Below are 21,147 nucleotides of genomic sequence, written 5' to 3'. Positions count from 1 at the left end.
ACTCTACCATAAAGGCCTGATTGGTGGAGTGCTGCAGAGATGGTTCTCCTTCTGGAAGGTTCTCCCATTTCCACATAGGAACTCTAGAGTTCTGTGAGAGGGACCATCGGGTTCTTGGTCACCTCCCTGACCAAGGCCCTTCTCCCCCGATTGCTCAGTTTGACCGTGCCGCCAGCTCTAGGAAGAGTCTTGGTGGTTCCAAACTTCTTCTATTTTAGAATGATGGAGGCCACTGTCTTCTTGGTGACCTTATATGCTGCAGAAATGTTTTGGTACCCTTCGCCAGATCTGTGCCTCGACACAATCCTGTCTCAGACAATTCCTTCGACCTCTTGGCTTGGTTTTTGCTCTGACATGCACTGTCAATGGTCAGACATTGACAGTGACAGGTGTGTGCTTTTCCAAATCATGTCTAATCAATTGAATTTACAACAGGTGGACTCCAATCAAGTTGTGGAAACATCTCAAGGATGATTAATGGAAACAGGATGCACCTGAGCTCAATTTCGAGTCTCAAGGCAAATGGTCTGAATACTTAAGTAAAAAAAATGTTTTCTATATATTGTTCTCTATAATATATTCTATGTAATATATTCTATACAATGTTTTTGCTTTGTCATTATGGGTTATTGTGTGTAATTAGTGAATATTTGTATTTATTTTATTAGTTCTACATATTTACATTAACATTTGACATTTTAGTCATTTCGCAGACGCTCTTATCCAGAGCGACTTACAGTAGTGAATGCATACATTTCATAATATTTTTTTTTCCGTTCTAGAATAAGGCTCTTACAAAACATGAAAAAGTCAAGGGGTCTGAAAACCTTCTGAAGGCACTATATCTCTACTGTATGTTATCCAGGCCATGTCTAACTACGGAATGTTACCCAGGCTATGTCTAAATATGGTATGTTTCCTAGGCTATGTCTTGTTGCTGTATGTTACCCAGAATACCTCTAACTACAGTATGTTTCCTAGGCTATGTCTCTGCTGCATGTTACCCAGAATACTTCTAACTACGGTATGTTACCCAGCATACCTCTAACTACAGTATGTTTCCAAGGCTATGTCTCTGCTGTATGTTACCAGAATATGTATAACTACGGTATGTTTCCAAGGCTGTGTCTAGATGTTGTATATTACCCAGGCTATGTCTAGATGTTGTATATTACCCAGGCTATGTCTAGATGTTGTATATTACCCAGGCTATGTCTAGATGTTGTATATTACCCAGGCTGTGTCTAATGTTGTATATTACCCAGGCTGTGTCTAGATGTTGTATATTACCCAGGCTGTGTCTAGATGTTGTATATTACCCAGGCTGTGTCTAGATGTTGTATATTACCCAGGCTATGTCTAGATGTTCTATTTTACCCAGGCTGTGTCTAGATGTTCTATTTTACCCAGGCTATGTCTAGATGTTGTATATTACCCAGGCTGTGTCTAGATGTTCTATATTACCCAGGCTGTGTCTAGATGTTCTATATTACCCAGGCTATGTCTAGATGTTCTATATTACCCAGGCTGTGTCTAGATGTTGTATATTACCCAGGCTATGTCTAGATGTTGTATATTACCCTTGGCTATGTCTAGATGTTGTATATTACCCTGGCTATGTCTAGATGTAGTATTTTACCCAGGCTGTGTTTAGATGTTGTATATTACCCAGGCTGTGTCTAGATGTTGTATATTACCCAGGCTGTGTCTAGATGTTCTATTTTACCCAGGCTATGTCTAGATGTTGTATATTACCCAGGCTGTGTCTAGATGTTCTATATTACCCAGGCTGTGTCTAGATGTTCTATATTACCCAGGCTATGTCTAGATGTTCTATATTACCCAGGCTGTGTCTAGATGTTGTATATTACCCAGGCTATGTCTAGATGTTGTATATTACCCTTGGCTATGTCTAGATGTTGTATATTACCCTGGCTATGTCTAGATGTAGTATTTTACCCAGGCTGTGTTTAGATGTTGTATATTACCCAGGCTGTGTCTAGATGTTGTATATTACCCAGGCTGTGTCTAGATGTTGTATATTACCCAGGCTGTGTCTAGATGTTGTATATTACCCAGGCTGTGTCTAGATGTTGTATATTACCCAGGCTGTGTCTAGATGTTGTATATTACCCAGGCTGTGTCTAGATGTTGTATATTACCCAGGCTGTGTCTAGATGTTGTATATTACCCAGGCTGTGTCTAGATGTTGTATATTACCCAGGCTGTGTCTAGATGTTGTATATTACCCAGGCTGTGTCTAGATGTTGTATATTACCCAGGCTGTGTCTAGATGTTGTATATTACCCAGGCTGTGTCTAGATGTTGTATATTACCCAGGCTGTGTCTAGATGTTGTATATTACCCAGGCTGTGTCTAGTTGTTGTATATTACCCAGGCTGTGTCTAGATGTTGTATATTACCCAGGCTGTGTCTAGATGTTGTATATTACCCAGGCTGTGTCTAGATGTTGTATATTACCCAGGCTTTGTCTAGATGTTGTATATTACCCAGGCTATGTCTAGATGTTGTATATTACCCAGGCTATGTCTAGATGTTGTATATTACCCAGGCTGTGTCTAGATGTAGTATATTACCCAGGCTGTCTGTCACGTTCGTCGTATGAAGGAGACCAAGGCGCAGCGTGCGTATCGTTCCACATCTTTATTATATAGTGAAATTTAGCCAAACAAACAAACTATAAACAAAACACAAACCGTAATGACAGAGGTGCAACATGCACTAACTCAAAATAATCTCCCACAAACACAGGTGGGAAAAACAACTACTTAAATATGATCCCCAATTAGAGACAACGATGACCAGCTGCCTCTAATTGGGAATCATACAAAACCCCAACATAGAAAATAGAAACTAGAACACAACATAGAAAAAAGAAACTAGAGCACAACATAGAAAAAATAAACTAGATAAACCCCCCAGTCACACCCTGACCTACTCTATCATAGAAAATAAGAGTACTCTATGGTCAGGACGTGACAATGTCTAGATGTATATTACCCAGGCTATGTCTAGATGTTGTATATTACTGTCATGGGTGTCGTATGGATTAGACCAACAGGCAGTGGGAATATGTATACTCATCTTCTTTTATTCGGTAGAAAGAAGGAAAACCGAAACAAAACACATATACAAAAATAACGATGATAACAGTCTTGTCAGGCACACGGTTAAACAAGAAACAACTACCTACAAAATCCCATAGAAAACACACCCCTCTTAAATAGGACCTTCAATTAGAAGCAACGAGGAGCAGCTGCTTCCAATTGAAGGTCAACCCCATTAACTAAACATAGAAATAGAAAGACTAGAATGAACATAGAAATATACTAACATAGAACATTAACCACAAACCCCGAAACACATAAACAAACACCCCTCTTACATAAGAACATAGCCCAACAAACCCCGAAACACTATAAACAAACACCCTCTGCCACATCCTGACCAAACTACAATAACAAAGGCTATGTCTAGATGTTGTATATTACCCAGGCTATGTCTAGATGTTCTATATTACCCAGGCTATGTCTAGATGTTGTATATTACCCAGGCTATGTCTAGATACTGATTGTTACCCAGGGTATATCTAACACTGTGTATTACCCAGGGTATATATAACTACTGTGTATTACCCAGGTTGTTTCTACTGATTGTTACCCAGGGTATATCTAACTACTGTGTATTACCCAGGGTATATCTAACTACTGTGTATTACCCAGGGTATATCTAACTACTGTGTATTTCCAGGGTATATCTAACTACTGTGTATTACCCAGGGTATATCTAACTACTGTGTATTACCCAGGTTGTTTCTACTGATTGTTACCCAGGGTATGTCTAACTACTGTGTATTACCCAGGTTGTTTCTACTGATTGTTACCCAGGGTATGTCTAACTACTGTATGTTATCCAAGCTATGTCTAGATACTATATGTTACCCAGGCTGTGTCCAGACGAGCTTCAATGCCATGCAACTCTCCTTCCGTGGCCTCCAACTGCTCTTAAATGCAAGTAAAACTAAATGCATGCTATTCAACCGATCGCTGCCCGCACCTGCTCGCCCGTCCAGCATCACTACTCTGACTTAGAATATGTGGACCACTACAAATACCAAGGTGTCTGGTTAGACTGTAAAATCTCCTTTCAGACTCACATTAAGCATCTCCAATCCAAAATGAAATCTAGAATGGGCTTCCTATTTCGCGATAAAGCATCCTTCACTCATGCTGCCAAACATACCCTCGTAAACCTGACCATACTACCGATCCTCGACTTTGTTGGAGGCTATTTTGTAAATGACATCGCCAATCTACTCAACAAATTGGATGCAGTCTATCACAGTGCCATCCGTTTTGTCACCAAAGCCCCATATACTACCCACCACTGCAACCTGTACGCTCTCGTTGGTTGGCCCTCTCTTCATATTCATCGCCAAACCCACTGGCTACAGGTTATCAACAAGTCTCTGCTAGGTAAAGCCCCGCCTTATGTCAGCTCACTGGTCACCCCAAAGCCAATTCCTCCTTTGGCCGCCTTTCCTTCCAGTTCTCTGCTGCCAATGACTGGAACGAACTGCAAAAATCACTGAAGCTGGAGACTCATATCTCCCTCACTAGCTTTAAGCACCAGCTGTCAGAGCAGCTCACAGATCACTTCACCTGTACATAGCCCATCTGTAAATAGCCCATCCAACTACCTCATCCCTATACAGTATTTATTTATTTATTTTGCTCCTTTGCACCCCAGTATCTCTACTTGCACATTCATCTTCTGCACATCTACCATTCCAGTGTTTAATTGCTATATTGTAATTACTTTGCCACCATGGCCTATTTATTGCCTTACCTCCCTTATCCTACCTCATTTGCACACACTGTATATACACCTTTTCTACTGTATTATTGACTGTATGTTTGTTTATTCCATGTGTAACTCTGTGTTGTTGTATGTGTCGAACTGCTTAGCTTTATCTTGGCCAGGTCGCAGTTGTAAATGAGAACTTGTTCTCAACTAGCCTACCTGGTTAAATAAAGGTGAAATAAAATAGCATATTATAAAATATTCTTACTGTATGTTACACAGGCTATATCTCTACTTTGTGCTTCCCAGGCTATGTCTAGATATTGTATGTTTCCGAGAATATGTCTACCTACTTTATGTTACCCAGGCTATGTCTAGATATTGTATGTTACCCAGGACTTTTCTAATTACTGTATGTTACCCAGGCTATGTCTAGATACTGTATGTTTCGTAGAATATGTCTAGATATTGTATGTTACCCAGGCTATGTCTAGATACTGTATGCTACCCAGGCTATGTCTAACTACTGTATGTTACCCAGGCCTTTTTTAATTACTGTATGTTACCCAGGCTATGTCTAGATACTGTATGTTACCCAGGCTATGTCTAGATACTGTATGTTACCCAGGCTATGTCTAGACACTGTATGTTACCCAGGCTATGTCTAGATACTGTATGTTACCCAGGCCTTTTCTAATTACTGTGTCACGCCCTGACCAGGTGAACTCTTCTATTTTGGTCAGGGTGTGGCATTTCTATAGTTTATTTTCTATGTTTTTGGTATAGCCTTGCTTTGGGGCTTATTTCTATGTTGGGTTCTGTCGATTCCCAATCAGAGACAGCTGTCGCTAGTTGCCTCTGATTGGGGAATCACATTTAAGTTCCTTTTCCCCCACGATGTTTGTTGGGTGTTGTCTCTTTTTGTTGGAGGAGTAACGATACGTTTATTCTCTGTTTTGACCGTGTTATTTCAGTCTGTAATAAATAACATGTGTTCGCTCCCAGCTGTGCCTTGGTCCACTTCTTCCTTCCTGCACGACGATCGTTACAGAACACCCCACCGAACCAGGACCAAGCAGCGGGAGGATAAGGAGCGCGAGAGATGGGCTCGCGAGGGGAAGGAGTTCTGGACCTGGGAGGAGATCATGTCGGGGAAAGGACCCTGGCGGAAGGATTCCCAGGTCGAGGAGGTGATGCCAGCCGGTGGAAGGAGTCGCAGGCGGCGGTCGAGGAGGCCCGGAAGACACCCCCAAGAACATTTTGGGGGGGGGCTAATGGGGTGGTCCGGAAGGGCAGAGGAAGAGCCCAGACCACTGCTCTCGTGGGGGATAACGGCGAAGGAGGAGGCAGAGATGTGGCAGGTCCTGGAGGACCTGCGTAGGGACAGCGTGGAGGAAGAGCCTTGGGTGGCAGAGGTGCGCACGATATCGCCAGTGCGCCTGCACAGCCCAGTGCGCTCTGTGCCAGCGCCCCGCATTTGCCGGGCTAGGGGGAATGTTCAGCGAGGACGTGTTGTGCCGGCTCAGCGCTCCTGGCCTCCGGTGCCCCTTCTCGGTCCGATGTATCCTGCGCCGAGGACGCACACTGTGTCTCCGGTATGGCTGCACAGCCCAGTGGGTTCTGTGCCAGCGCTCCACACTTGCCAGGCTAAGGTGGGCGTTGAGCCAGAACGGGTGATGTCAGCTGTGCACTCCAGACCTCCAGTGCGCCTCCTCGGTCCAGGATATCCGGCGCCGCTTATGCGCACTGTGTCGCCGGTGTGCGGTCACGGTCCAGCACATCATGTGCCAGCACCTCGCCCTTGCCGGGCGAATGTGGTGCGTGTCCACAGTCCAGTCCGGCCCATCCCTGCTCCCCGCACCAAGCCAGTGGTGCGTGTCCCCAGTCCTGTCCGGCCCATCCCTGCTCCCCGCACCAAGCCAGTGGTGCGTGTCCCCAGTCCAGTCCGGCCCGTCCCTGCTCCCCGCACCAAGGTAGTGGTGCGTGTCCACAGTCCTGTCCGGCCCATCCCTGCTCCCCGCACCAAGCCAGTGGTGCGTGTCCCCAGTCCTGTCCGGCCCATCCCTGCTCCCCGCACCAAGCCGGGGGTGCGTGTCCCTAGTCCAGTCCGGCCCGTCCCTGCTACCCGCACCAGGTTGCTGGTGCGTGTCCCCAGTCCAGTCCGGCCCATCCCTGCTCCCCGCACCAGGTTGGTGGTGCGTGTCCCCGGTCCTGTCCGGCCCGTCCCTGTTCCCCGCACCAGGCCCACGGTGCGTGTCCACAGTCCGGCACGGCCTGTGTCCGGTCCACCGGTGACCAGTCCTGTTCCGGTCGGCGGCTCCGCTCTGGAGCCTGAGCATGCCGCTCCACCGTGGTCCAGTCCGGGCCAGAGGGGTAGGGCTAGGGTGGAGGCAGGGGGAGAAACACGCCCGGGGCCAGAGCCTCCACCGATGGTGAGGCGCCCACCCGGTCCCCCCCCCTAATAGACTTTAGGTTGGTGCGCCGGGAGTACGCACCGTTGGAGGGGGGGTACTGTCACGCCCTGACCAGGTGAACTCTTCTATTTTGGTCAGGGTGTGGCATTTCTATAGTTTATTTTCTATGTTTTTGGTATAGCCTTGCTTTGGGGCTTATTTCTATGTTGGGTTCTGTCGATTCCCAATCAGAGACAGCTGTCGCTAGTTGCCTCTGATTGGGGAATCACATTTAAGTTCCTTTTTCCCCCACGATGTTTGTTGGGTGTTGTCTCTTTTTGTTGGAGCAGTAACGATACGTTTATTCTCTGTTTTGACCGTGTTATTTCAGTCTGTAATAAATAACATGTGTTCGCTCCCAGCTGCGCCTTGGTCCACTTCTTCCTTCCTGCACGACGATCGTTACATACTGTATGTTACCCAGGCTATGTCTAGATACTGTATGCTATGTTTATCTACTATCCTGGCTGTCCATCACAGAGTTGTGTGTGTGTCTGTGTATTGCCCTAGGTCATATCTGTTGCTGGTAGAGCCCAGCGCTGATCCCTCTGCTTTTAATTAACCATATTAACATGAACACATTTTCTTTCTCTCTGCTTTTAATTAACCATATTAACATAAACACTTTATCTTTCTCTCTCTCTCTTTCCAGCTATCTCTCTCTCACTCCATTGCCCTCTCTATACTCTCTCTCGCCGCTCCCTTTTTGTATTTACCCCTGCATCCCTCTCCCTGTCTTCCTACAATAGTGCTGTTAGATGGCCTCAGGCTATCCCGACCAGCTGCATTAAACCTGGACTAATCAACCAAATACTTTCTCTCTCTCTCTCTCTCACACACACACACACACACACACACACACACACACACACACACACACACACACACACACACACACACACGCTAGTCAATTGTGGTTTCTTAGTTCATATGGAGACAAGGGCCCTGCTAGGTTACTATACAGAGAGATCAGGCTGTTAGGTTGTATTGTAGAGAGGATTAACAGGGTTGGAACTAGGTTACTATACAGAGAGATCAGGCTGTTAGGTTGTATTGTAGAGAGGATTAACAGGGTTGGAACTAGGTTACTATACAGAGAGATCAGGTTGTTAGGGTGTATTGTAGAGAGGATTAACAGGGTTGGAACTAGGTCTATACAGAGAGATCAGGCTCTTAGGGTGTATTGTAGAGAGGATTAACAGGGTTGGAACTAGGTCTAAACACGCTCATGGTGGGTGTTCTGAATGTGGTGGCTGGTGCATTCTTGCCTACAGGGATCTAATGAGCACTGTATCTGGTAAGTGCATGGAGTAGACAGCCAAGTAGGAAAATTAGACATCCAAGTAAGAAAAGTAGCCAGCCAAGTAGGAAAAGTAGCCAGCCAAGTAGAAAAGTAGACAACCAAGTAGAATAAGTAGCCGGCCAAGTAGGAAAAATAGACAACCAAGTAAGAAAAGAAGCCAGCCAAGTAGGAAAAGGCATCGAGTAATTGTCTCTGGCCCCTTCCCAGTTAGGGGGAGCGATGAGCTCTACAGCAGAGAGTCTCTGGCCCCTTCCCAGTTAGGGGGAGCGATGAGCTCTACAGCAGAGAGTCTCTGGCCCCTTCCCAGTTAGGGGGAGCGATGAGCTCTACAGCAGAGAGTCTCTGGCCCCCTCCCAGTTAGGGGGAGCGATGAGCTCTACAGCAGAGAGTCTCTGGCCCCCTCCCAGTTAGGGGGAGCGATGAGCTCTACAGCAGAGAGTCTCTGGCCCCCTCCCAGTTAGGGGGAGCGATGAGCTCTACAGCAGAGAGTCTCTGGCCCCCTCCCAGTTAGGGGGAGCGATGAGCTCTACAGCAGAGAGTCTCTGGCCCCCTCCCAGTTAGGGGGAGCGATGAGCTCTACAGCAGAGAGTCTCTGGCCCCCTCCCAGTTAGGGGGAGCGATGAGCTCTACAGCAGAGAGTCTCTGGCCCCTTCCCAGTTAGGGGGAGCGATGAGCTCTACAGCAGAGAGTCTCTGGCCCCCTCCCAGTTAGGGGGAGCGATGAGCTCTACAGCAGAGAGTCTCTGGCCCCCTCCCAGTTAGGGGGAGCGATGAGCTCTACAGCAGAGAGTTTCTGGCCCCCTCCCAGTTAGGGGGAGTGATAAGCTCTACAGCAGAGAGTCTCTGGCCCCCTCCCAGTTAGGGGGAGCGATGAGCTCTACAGCAGAGTCTCACAACTCAATCGCTGGTTGAAAACTGTTTTCTGCCCCTCCCAAAAGATAGAATTTGTAGATAATTGGCCCTCTTTCTGGGACTCACCCACAAACAGGACCAAGCCTGGCCTGTTGAGGAGTTACGGACTCCATCCTAGCTGGAGGGGTGCTCTCATCTTATCTACGAACATAGACAGGGGTCTAACTCCCCTAGCTCCACAATGAAATAGGGTGCAGGCCAGGCAGCAGGCTGTTAGCCAGCCTGCCAGCTTAGTGGAGTCTGCCACTAGCACAGTCAGTGTAGTCAGCTAAGCTATCCCCATTGAGACCGTGTCTGTGCCTCGACCTAGGTTGGGCAAAACTGAACATGGCGGTGTTCGCTTTAGCAATCTCACTGGAATAAAGACCTCCTCCATTCCTGCCATTATTGAAATAGATTGTGATACCTCACATCTCAAAAAATGGCTACTTAAACTTAGATCCCTCACTTCAAAGGCAGTTATAGTCAATTAACGAATTACTGGTCATAATCTTGATGTGATTGGCCTGACTGAAACATGGCTTAAGCCTGATGAATTAACTGTGTACTGTTCGATCATCCCTTTTTCCAACTTAATTGAGGAAAATAAGAAAAATCCTAAATTTCTTTTTGATACTGTCGCAAAGCTAACTAAAAAGCAGCATTCCCCAAGAGAGGATGGCTTTCACTTCAGCAGTAATAAATTCATGAACTTCTTTGAGGAAAAGATCATGATCATTAGAAAGCAAATTACAGACTCCTCTTTAAATCTGCGTGATCCTCCAAAGCTCCATTGTCCTGAGTCTGCACAACTATGCCAGGACCTAGGATCAAGGGAGACACTAAAGTGTTTTAGTACTATATCTCTAGACACAATGATGAAAATAATCATGGCCTCTAAACCTTCAAGCTGCATACTGGACCCTATTCCAAATAAACTACTGAAAGAGCTGCTTCCTGTGCTTGGCCCTCCTATGTTGAACATAATAAACGGCTCTCTATCCACCGGATGTGTACCAAACTCACTAAAAGTGGCAGTAGTAAAGCCTCTCTTGAAAAAGCCAAATCTTGACCCAGAAAATATAAAAAACTAATCGGCCTATATCGAATCTAATATTCCTCTCAATTAAAAAAAAAAGCTGTTAAGCAGCAATTCACTGCCTTCCTGAAAACAAACAATGTATTTGAAACGCTTCAGTCTGGTTTTAGACCCCATCATAGCACTGAGACTGCACTTGTGAAGGTGGTAAATTACCTTTTAATGGCGTCAGACCGAGGTTCTGCAACTGTACTCGCGCACCTAGACCTTAGTGCTGCTTTTGATACCATCGATCACCACATTCTTTTGGAGAGATTGGAAACCCAAATTGGTCTACATGGACAAGTTCTGGCCTGGTTTAGATCTTATCTGTAGGAAAGATATCCGTTTGTCTCTGTGAATGGGTTGTCCTCTGACAAATCAACTGTACATTTCCGGTGTTCCTCAAGGTTTAGTTTTGTTTTCACTATATATTTTACCTCTTGGGGATGTCATTCGAAAACATAATGTTACATTTCACTGCTATGCGGATGACACACAGCTGTACATTTCAATGAAACATGGTGAAGCACCATGTTTGCCCTCGCTAGAAGCCTGTGTTTCAGATATAAGGAAGTGGATGGCTGCAAACTTTCTACTTTTAAACTTGGACAAAACAGAGATGCTTGTTCTAGGTCCCAAGAAACAGAGATCTTCTGTTGAATCTGACAATTAATCTTGATATTTGTACAGTCATCTCAAATAAAACTGTGAAGGACCTCGGCGTTACTCTGGACAATGATCTCTCTTTTGAAGAACATATCAAGACTGTTTGAAGGACAGGTGTTTTTCATCTACGAAACATTGCAAAAATCAGAAACTTTCTGTCCAAAAATGTTGCAGAAAAATGAATCCATGCTTTTGTTACTTCTAGGTTGGACTACTGCAATGCTCTACTTTCTGGCTACCCGGATAAAACACTAAATAAACTTCAGTTAGTGCTAAATACGGCTCCTAGAATCCTGACTAGAACCCAAAAATGTGATCATATTTCTCGAGTGCTAGCCTCTCTACACTGGCTTCCTGTTAAGGCAAGGGCTGATTTCAAGGTTTTACTGCTAACCTGCAAAGCATTACAGGGCTTTCTCCTATTGAGCTCCATTTTTATGGAATGGTCTGCCTACCCATGTGAGAGACGCATACTCGGTCTCAACCTTTAAGTCTTTACTGAAGACTCATCTCTTCAGTAGGTCCTATGATTGAGTGTAGTCTGGCCCAGGAGTGTGAAGGTGAACGGAAAGGCTCTGGAGCAACGAACCGCCCTTGCTGTCTCTGCCTGGCCGGTTCCCCCTCTCTCCACTGGGATTCTCTGCCTGTAACCCTATTATAGGGGCTAAGTCACTGGCTTACTGGTGCTTTTACATGCCGTCCCTAGGGGGGGTGCATCACTTGAGTGGGTTGAGTCACTGATGTGGTCTTCCTGTCTGGGTTGGCGCCCCCCCTTGGGTTGTGCCGTGGCGGAGATCTTTGTGGGCTATACTCGGCCTTGTCTCAGGATGGTAATTTGTTGTTTGAAGATATCCCTCTAGTGGTGTGGGGGCTGTGCTTTGGTAAATTGGGTGGGGTTATATCCTGCCTGTTTGGCCCTGCCCGGGGGTATCGTTGGACGGGGCCACAGTGTCTCCCAACCCCTCCTGTCTCAGCCTCCAGTATTTATGCTGCAGTAGTTTATGTGTCGGGGCTAGGATCAGTCTGTTATATCTGGAGTATTTATCCTGTCTTATCCGGTGTCCTGTGTGAATTTAAGTATGCTCTCTCTAATTCTTTCTTTCTCTCTCTCGGAGGACCTGAGCCCTGGGACCATGCCTCAGGACTACCTGGCCTGATGACTCCTTGCTGTCCCCAATCCACCTGGCTGTGCTGCTTCTCCAGTTTCAACTGTTCTGCCTGCGGCTATGGAACACTGACCTGTTCACCGGATGTGCTACCTGTCCCAGACCTGCTGTTTTCAACTCTCTAGAGACAGTAGGAGCGGTAGAGATACTCTCAATGATCGGCTATGGAAAGCCAACTGACATTTACTCCTGAGGTGCTGACCTGTTGCACACTCGACAACTACTATGATTATTATTATTTGAGCATGTTGGTCATTTATGAACATTTGAACATCTTGGCCATGTTCTGTTATAATCTCCACCCGGCACAGCCAGAAGAGGACTTGCCACCCCTCAACGCCTGGTTCCTCTCTAGGTTTCTTCCTAGTTTTTGGCCTTTCTAGGGAGTTTTTCCTAGCCACAGTGCTTCTACACCTGCATTGCTTGCTGTTTGGGGTTTTAGGCTGGGTTTCTGTACAGCACTTTGAGATATCAGCTGATGTAAGAAGGGTTATATAAATACATTTGATTTGATTTAAACATATAGAGTTTGGGAACATCAAAAGGTGGGGGGAAAGGAACCATATTTTGGTAATCCAACCAGTTCAGAATATGCGTTGGTACTTAAAGAATATGATGTCAGTTCGGTTGTCATCTGAGACATTCTTATTAATGACAGGACGACATAAACTGTATCGTGGAAAGTCTACACATTATAGTTATCAGATTCACATGGATTTGTTGTGCTATTTAAATGTTTAAATATGAAACTATTTGTGAAAAGATGAAATGTAATTTTAGCTTCCAAATGAGAGAATTGGGTTTTCATAAGGTTAGAGCCTGCTCAATCAATGGCCCGCCCCTGTGAAGAGACATTGGTAATAAACTATGAAGCACACCCTTCTCTCCCTCCACTATATAAGCCCTTGATGAAAATGTAACCTTCTGTTCCGAGTACGCGAGGCCTGCAGCCTCTGCGTTAAAAGGGCAAATAACTTGCTTTTCCGGGTACATTAGGGAGACGGTCCGATGTCAGAAGGATTCAGATAATAAGCTGTTCCGGGTACATTAGGGCGACGGTCCGATGTCAGAAGGATTCAGATAATAAGCTGTTCCGGGTACATTAGGGCGACGGTCCGATGTCAGAAGGATTCAGATAATAAGCTGTTCCGGGTACATTAGGGCGACGGTCCGATGTCAGAAGGATTCAGATAATAAGCTGTTCCGGGTACATTAGGGAGACGGTCCGATGTCAGAAGGATTCAGATAATAAGCTGTTCCGGGTACATTAAGGCGACGGTCCGATGTCAGAAGGATTCAGATAATAAGCTGTTCCGGGTACATTAGGGAGACGGTCCGATGTCAGAAGGATTCAGATAATAAGCTGTTCTGGGTACATTAGGGCGACGGTCCGATGTCAGAAGGATTCAGATAATAAGCTGTTCTGAGGACGTGAGGACGACGGTTCCACGTTAAAAGGACTAACATGTCAACTACAGAACTAAGTCAACCTCAGCGTGAGCTTTGGTTGCGAATGGTATGAACTTTGAACTTTTATTCACTACAGAAGTGATACCTCCTCGCCGTTGAGTTAACAGCGGACGCTGTAAATGTGGTCTAGGAAAGGACGGACAAAAGATATCTTCTAACAAACAACACGACACTGCCAAGTATCCAGTTTACCCACAGAGACACTCTTAAAGGGACAATGAAGATCTCTGTTGGGCAACACGGCCAGCATCTACGACCAAACTACCGAAGCGCAGCTCAGAGTAAATATTTATTACATTTTCCTTTTCCAAATGGGCGGTTATTTAGAATGCATAAGATTCTGTATTTATGATAGCATAGCTTCTCCCTTTGTTCCTCGGTCTTCCCGCTCTTTCATTCAAGCCCAACCCCCTTTCCTTTGTGTAACCAGCCGTCATGTCGGCTCCGTCCACCAGGGACTTTTTCTTTATGACATAATTAGTAATCAATGTATGATCCATTCTGTGTGATTAGTTAGGTATTTAGTAAATAAATAATTAAACCAAAGTTTGTATTGCTGATTCAACTTGTTAGCCAGGGTTCGTGAAGATAACCAAAAATGTACAATTTTCAGATGAGACTGAAATAAGGCGATTAATATTGACTGCTATTGATGTAAAATATGACTAGGTCTTTAAGAGTTTATTCGGAAGATAACAGCTCTATAAACACTCTTTCGTGGTGCCCCGACTTTCTAGTTAATTACATTTACATGATTAGCTCAATCAGGTAATATTAATTACAGAGAAAGGATTTTATAGAATAGCATGTCATATCACTTAATCCGGCATAGCCAAAGACACGACAACAGAATGAGATTCTCTCCACTACCTTTTGTTCATACTGTGAGGATTCAACATCTTCAACAAAATGAGACTCTCTCCACACTACCTATTGTTCCTGCAGTGAGGATTTCACATATTCAACAGAATGAGACTCTCTCCACACTACCTATTGTTCCTGCAGTGAGGATTTCACATATTCAACAGAATGAGACTCTCCACACTGCCTATTGTTCCATCGTCATTGAAAGTTTTCAGAATTTATCTGCAGATAATCTCCAAAAAGCAGTAGTAGCCTACCAATATGAAATTAGGGAGCCAAATAAATGGCTATCTCACTGACTCAATTCAGGTCATTCACCTAAAACATCCATTCAAAAAGAGCCGGTCGTTGGTGAACAACCCATCACTGTGCTATACTGATAAGTCACTTTAGCGGTCACTGGCAAGTCTTAACATGGGCTTTGAATCCTAGGAAAATACAGACAAGATCTTTGGTTTACTGTCCCGATGAGATACCATGGACACTACATTATATTATTGATTTACAGCAAAGGGATATAGGAGATTTAATTTATTCAGCCATTTCGACACCTTTTATAAACTATTCAACACTTGCTGTTCGATCGTCAGTCAAAGCACAGTACTACTCCGTGCCTGGTTATATAGCCAGGCCTATGAAAAACTCCATATCAAATAAATGAATGTGCCACAAAACAATAATGAATTGGATTTCAATTTAATTTATTGTTACCACTTACATTACGTTGGATGTGTAAATTCACTCACAGGAGACGATGAAAAAGCATAATGTTCTCCCTCCATGAAAAAACATTTGACTGCAGCCAACCACAGCACACACAAATAACACAGATTCTGAGGGACAGGACAGACAGATGATTCATATTGTTCATTCTAGAAGGCTATACAGACTTTCTGACTATCCAATTAAAACTTTTAAATGAAAAGAAACCAAGTTAAAGTATTTTATTTAACATTTATTTTAACAGGGAAGATCTATTGAGACCTAGGTATTTTTTACAAATCAGCCCTGAATGTTGGGGCGGCAGCGTAGCCTAGTGGTTAGAGCATTGGACTAATAACTGTTCGAATCCCTGAGCTGACAAGGTAGAAATATGTTGTTCTGCCCCTGAATAAGGCAGTTAACCCACTGTTCCTAGGCTGTCATTGAAAATAAGAATTTGTTCTTTACTGACTTGCCTAGCTAAATAAAAACACAGTGTTTTCTGAAAGTATTTAGACCCCTTGACTTTTTCCACATTGTGTTATGTTACAGCCTTCTTATAAAATGTATTAAATAAAAAGAAATCCTCAGCAATCTACACACAATACCCCATAATGACAAAACAAAAACAGGTTTGTAGAAATTTTAGCAAATGTATTAAAAATATAAAACAGAAATACCTACACTACACTACTGTTCACAAGTTTGGGGTCACTTAGAAATGTCCTTGTTTTTGAATGAAAAGCACATTTTTTGTCTATTAAAATAACATAAAATTGATCAGAAATACAGTGTAGACATTGTTAATGTTGTAAATGACAATTATAGCTGGAAACTGCAGATTTTTTATGGAATATCTACATAGGCGTACAGAGGCCCGTTATCAGCAACCATCACTCCTGTGTTCCAATGGTACGTTGTGTTAGCTAATCCAAGTTTATCATTTTAAAAGGCTAATTGATCATTAGAAAACCCTTTTGCAATTATGGTAGCACTTGCACTATGTATGTGTGTGTGTGTGTGTGTATGTGTGTGTGTGTGTGTGTGTGTGTGTGTATATATATGTATGTATATGTGTGTATATATATATATATATATATATATATATATATATATATATATATATATATATATATATTCAAATGTATGTGTACAGTGCCTTGCAAAAGTATTCATCCCCATAGGCATTTTTCCTATTTTGTTGCATTAAAGTGCATTAAATGGATTCTTATTTGGATTTCATGTAATGGACATACACAAAGTAGTCCCAATTAGTGAAGAGAAATGAAAAAAAGTACTTGTTTCAATAAATGTAAAAATAGAAATACAGAGAAGTGGTGCATGTATATGTGTTCACCCCCTTTGCTATGAAGCCCCTAAATAAGATCTGGTGCAACCAATTACCTTCAGAAGTCACATAATTAGTTAAATAAAGTCCACCTGAATGCATTAAATCCATAATATTTTTTTTAAAGAATACATCCAGGCAAGGAGGGCATTAACCAGAGAGGCAACAAGGAGACCAAAGATAACCCTGAAGGAGCTGCAAAGCTCCACAGTGAAGATAGGAGTATCTGTCCATAGGACCCCTTTAAGCCATACACTCCAGAGAGCTGGGCTTTAGGAAGAGTGGCCAGTTAAAAGCCATTGTTAAAACATTTGGTGTTCGCCAAAAGGCATGTAGGAGACTCCCCAAACATATGGAAGAAGGTACTTTGGTCAGATGAAACTAAAATGAGCATTTTGGCCATCAAGGAAACGCTATGTCTGGCGCAAACCTAACACATCTCACCACCCCGAGAACACCATCCCCACAGTGAAGCATGGTGGTGGCAGCATCATGCGGTGGGGATGTTTTTCATCGGCAGGGACTGGGAAACTGGTCAGAATTGAAGAAATGATGGCTGGCGCTAAATATAGGGAAATTCTTGAGGGAAACCTGTTTCAGTCTTCCAGAGATTTGAGACTGGGACGGAGGTTCACCTTCCAGCAAGACAATGACACTAAGCCTACTACTAAAGCAACACTTGAGTGGTTTAAGGGGAAACATTTAAATGTCTTGGAATGGCTTAGTCAAAGCCCAGACCTCAATCCAATTGAGAATCTGTGGTACGACTTAAAGATTGCTGTACACCAGCGGAACCCATCCAACTTGAAGGAGCAGGCACAGTTTTGCCTTGAAGAATGGGCAAAAATCCCAGTGGCTAGATATGCCAAGCTTATAGAGACATACCCCAAGAGACTTGCAGCTGTAATTGCTGCAAAAGGCGCCTCTACAAAGTATTGACTTTGGGGGGTGAATAGTTATTTCACTATAAACAATATTTTGCATCTTCAAAGTGGTAGCCAGGTTGTGTAAACCAAATGATACAAACCCCCAAAAAAATCTATTTTAATTCCAGGTTGTAAGGTAACAAAATAGGAAAATGCCAAGGCAACTGTATATATTAAAATACAAAAATATACATTGAACTACAAAAACACGGTCATGGGTAGCACAAATAAAGCATCACTAATCACCTAGAAAAACTGTTACATTCCTCTATAAATAAGTCCCCAATTTTTATTTATTTGCTAGGCAAGTCAGTTATGAACAAACTCTTATTTACAATGACGGCCTACCCCGGACAACACTGGGCCAATTCTGCGCCCCCTTGTGGGACTCCCAGTCATGGCCAGTTGTGATACAGCTTGGAATCGAACCAAGGTAGTGATTCTACTACTACTATACTGTGTAGTGATGCATCTAGCACTGAGATGCAGTGCCTTAGATCACTTCACCACTACTTTAAATTTCAACTCTTACTTCAAAATCAATACTTTAAATTGCCCAAAAGGCACCAGAACACCAAGATGAAATGTATTTAGAATTTTGTTCCAGCAATACGGTACATTAAAACTAAAAGCAGATTTACCAAACTCGTTGGGGACCCTAGGAACCTCAAAAGTGAACCAATCCTGCTTAGGCAACCATGATTCAACAGCAAAGTTAGATAAGATGGAAGTTTATTAAGTAGGGCCTTGTAAATGAAAAGGGAGAAATTTAGAGATTTACGGGCCTTTAGCAAAGTCCAGTACGAAGTGGAAAAAGTCGTCGGCTTACAATGTGTCTTATTGGCTATTTAGCCAACAGCCGGCGATTATGGAAAACACTGGAGGAGAATACTGCCTAACACACACACACACACACACACACACACACACACACACACACACACACACACACACACACACACACACACACACACTAGGGCTGGGCGATATGGCCTAAAAGTCATATCCATTTTTTTAAATTTATGAGTGATTCACAATATATCTTTGTTTTACAATTAAAGGTCAATAATGTGAACTGGATTTCAAACAGTCATGAATAATGTAATGAATTCAGGCCTTTTCAAATCACGCTGAGGCTAAATATAAGCCTTCTACATCCATAACACCCACTAATAATCAAATTGTTTAATCAAAATAGTTTATCCTGCTTTTTTGCAATAATCAGAAAATAAATGCCTTTTTATTACAAATTTAACCAGAACTATGCACTATGCACAAAGGTTTTGTTGTGTAATTTGATCTATATTTGGTTTTGCTGTGGAATTTGTTAGATATTAGGTTTTGTTGTGTAATTTGTTAGATATTAGGTTTTGTTGTGTAATTTGTTAGATATTAGGTTTTGTTGTTAGATATTACCTGTTAGATACTGCTGCACTGTCAGATCTAGAAACACAAGCATTTTGTATGTGACCAATACAATTTGATTTGATTTACATCCTCTAATAATGACCGTCTTCTGGTAGCAGGAATTATAGAAAACTAACACAGGTCTCATAAACAATCTCTCAAGCACAAGCCCACGTGCTAGTAAGTAGCCAACTAATCTTTTAGCCACCTTGGATATATTTGCTTGCTAACAAAGTAGAACAGTTGAAATGTTTTTAATACACTCTCCAATCCGTCTCAAAATAGCCTTTTCACTTTGTTTATATGTTGAAATTAAGTGGAGTGCCTGGATAATTCCTGATATAAATGTGTATTTTTATGCTCATTGCATATTCATAAAACACAGACTAGACAGCTAGCACATAACAGTCTGTGGCTAAAATGGTGCTAGCGGTACCTGTTACCGAAACACACGTGCGACAAACTGAGCATTCATTTTCCACAATTTTCATTGATACTCCCATTTTAATAGGATCTGCTATGTTCTACATTTTGGGAGTTGAGACATAAAAAAGGTATCATTAGAAAGGGTAACTTCTCTTCTGTTACAGTAAAGTAATGTCTCCATGTGTTGTGGTGTCTATATGACCCATTCTGTTGGACCAAACCTCAAATGCAAATAGCGAGTTGAAACTGTTCGTCAGAGGGGAAGAGTTGAAACTGTTCGTCAGGGGGGAAGTGTTGAAACTGTTCGTCAGGGGGGGAAGAGTTGAAACTGTTCGTCAGAGGGGGAAGAGTTGAAACTGTTCGTCAGGAGGGAAGAGTTGAAACTGTTCGTCGGGGGGAAGAGTTGAAACTGTTCGTCGGGGGGGAAGAGTTGAAACTGTTCGTCGGGGGGGAAATGTTGAAACTGTTCGTCGGGGGGAAGAGTTGAAACTGTTCGTCAGGGGGGAAGAGTTGAAACTGTTCGTCGGGGGGGAAGAGTTGAAACTGTTCGTCAGGGGGGAAGTGTTGAAACTGTTCGTCAGAGGGGAAGGAATTATCTTTCATCTTTGTTGTTGTGAGTGGCAGAGGGAGGGGCTTGGTGTCTGTGGAGTGGGAGGGGCTTGGTGTCTGTGGAGTGGGAGGGGCTTGGTGTCAGTGGACAACACAAGCTGTGGGCCTATCACATGGACAACGAATGATAATTGATATCGCTCTAGCAGCCATGGGTGATGCTCGCCTCTGGCCTCCAACCCCTCACACACACACACACACACACACACACACACACACACACACACACCCTCCAGTCGACATCAGAGAAATGCGGCCTGAGAAGCGGAGGGCATCGGCCATTTAGCGTCACAATCATTCTGACAACATATTTAGTACTGCTCTCATTCTGACAAGGAGAGACACGGTGTCTGTCTGCCTGACTGTCTTTCTGCAGTAGATGGGTTGTGGGACAGGGGGTTAGGGGGGTAGGGGGGTTAGGGGGGCGAGGGGGTTAGGGGGGTGAGGGGGGTTAGGGGGCTAGGGGTTAGGGGGTGAGGGGGGTCAGGGTTTAGGGTGTTTAGGGGTTAGTATTTAGGGGGGTTAGGGAGGTTAGGGTTAGGGGGGTTAGGGGGGTTAGGGTTTAGGGGTTAGGGGGGTTAGGGGGTTAGGGGTTAGGGGGGTTAGAGGGGTTAGGGGGGTTAGGGTTTAGGGTGGTTAGGGAGGTTAGGAGGGTTAGGGTTTAGGGGTTAGGGTTTAGGGGGGTTATGGGGGTTAGGGTGGTTAGGGGGGTTATAGTTATGGTGGTTAGGGGGGTTAGGGTGGTTAGGGCGGTTATGGTGGTTAGGGGGGTTATGGTGGTTAGGGTGGTTATGGTGGTTAGGGGGGTTATGGTGGTTAGGGGGGTTAGGGAGGTTATGGTGGTTATGGTGGTTAGGGGGGTTATGGTGGTTATGGTGGTTAGGGGGGTTAGAGGGGTTAGGGTGGTTATGGTGGTTAGGGGGGTTAGAGGGGTTAGGGTGGTTATGGTGGTTATGGTGGTTAGAGGGGTTATGGTGGTTAGGGGGGTTAGGGTGGTTATGGTGGTTAGGGG

Source organism: Salmo trutta, unplaced genomic scaffold (genome assembly GCF_901001165.1).
Source record: "Salmo trutta unplaced genomic scaffold, fSalTru1.1, whole genome shotgun sequence".
In the NCBI taxonomy this organism is placed as follows: Eukaryota; Metazoa; Chordata; class Actinopteri; order Salmoniformes; family Salmonidae; genus Salmo; species Salmo trutta.
Note: the sequence above shows the minus strand (reverse complement) of the source record.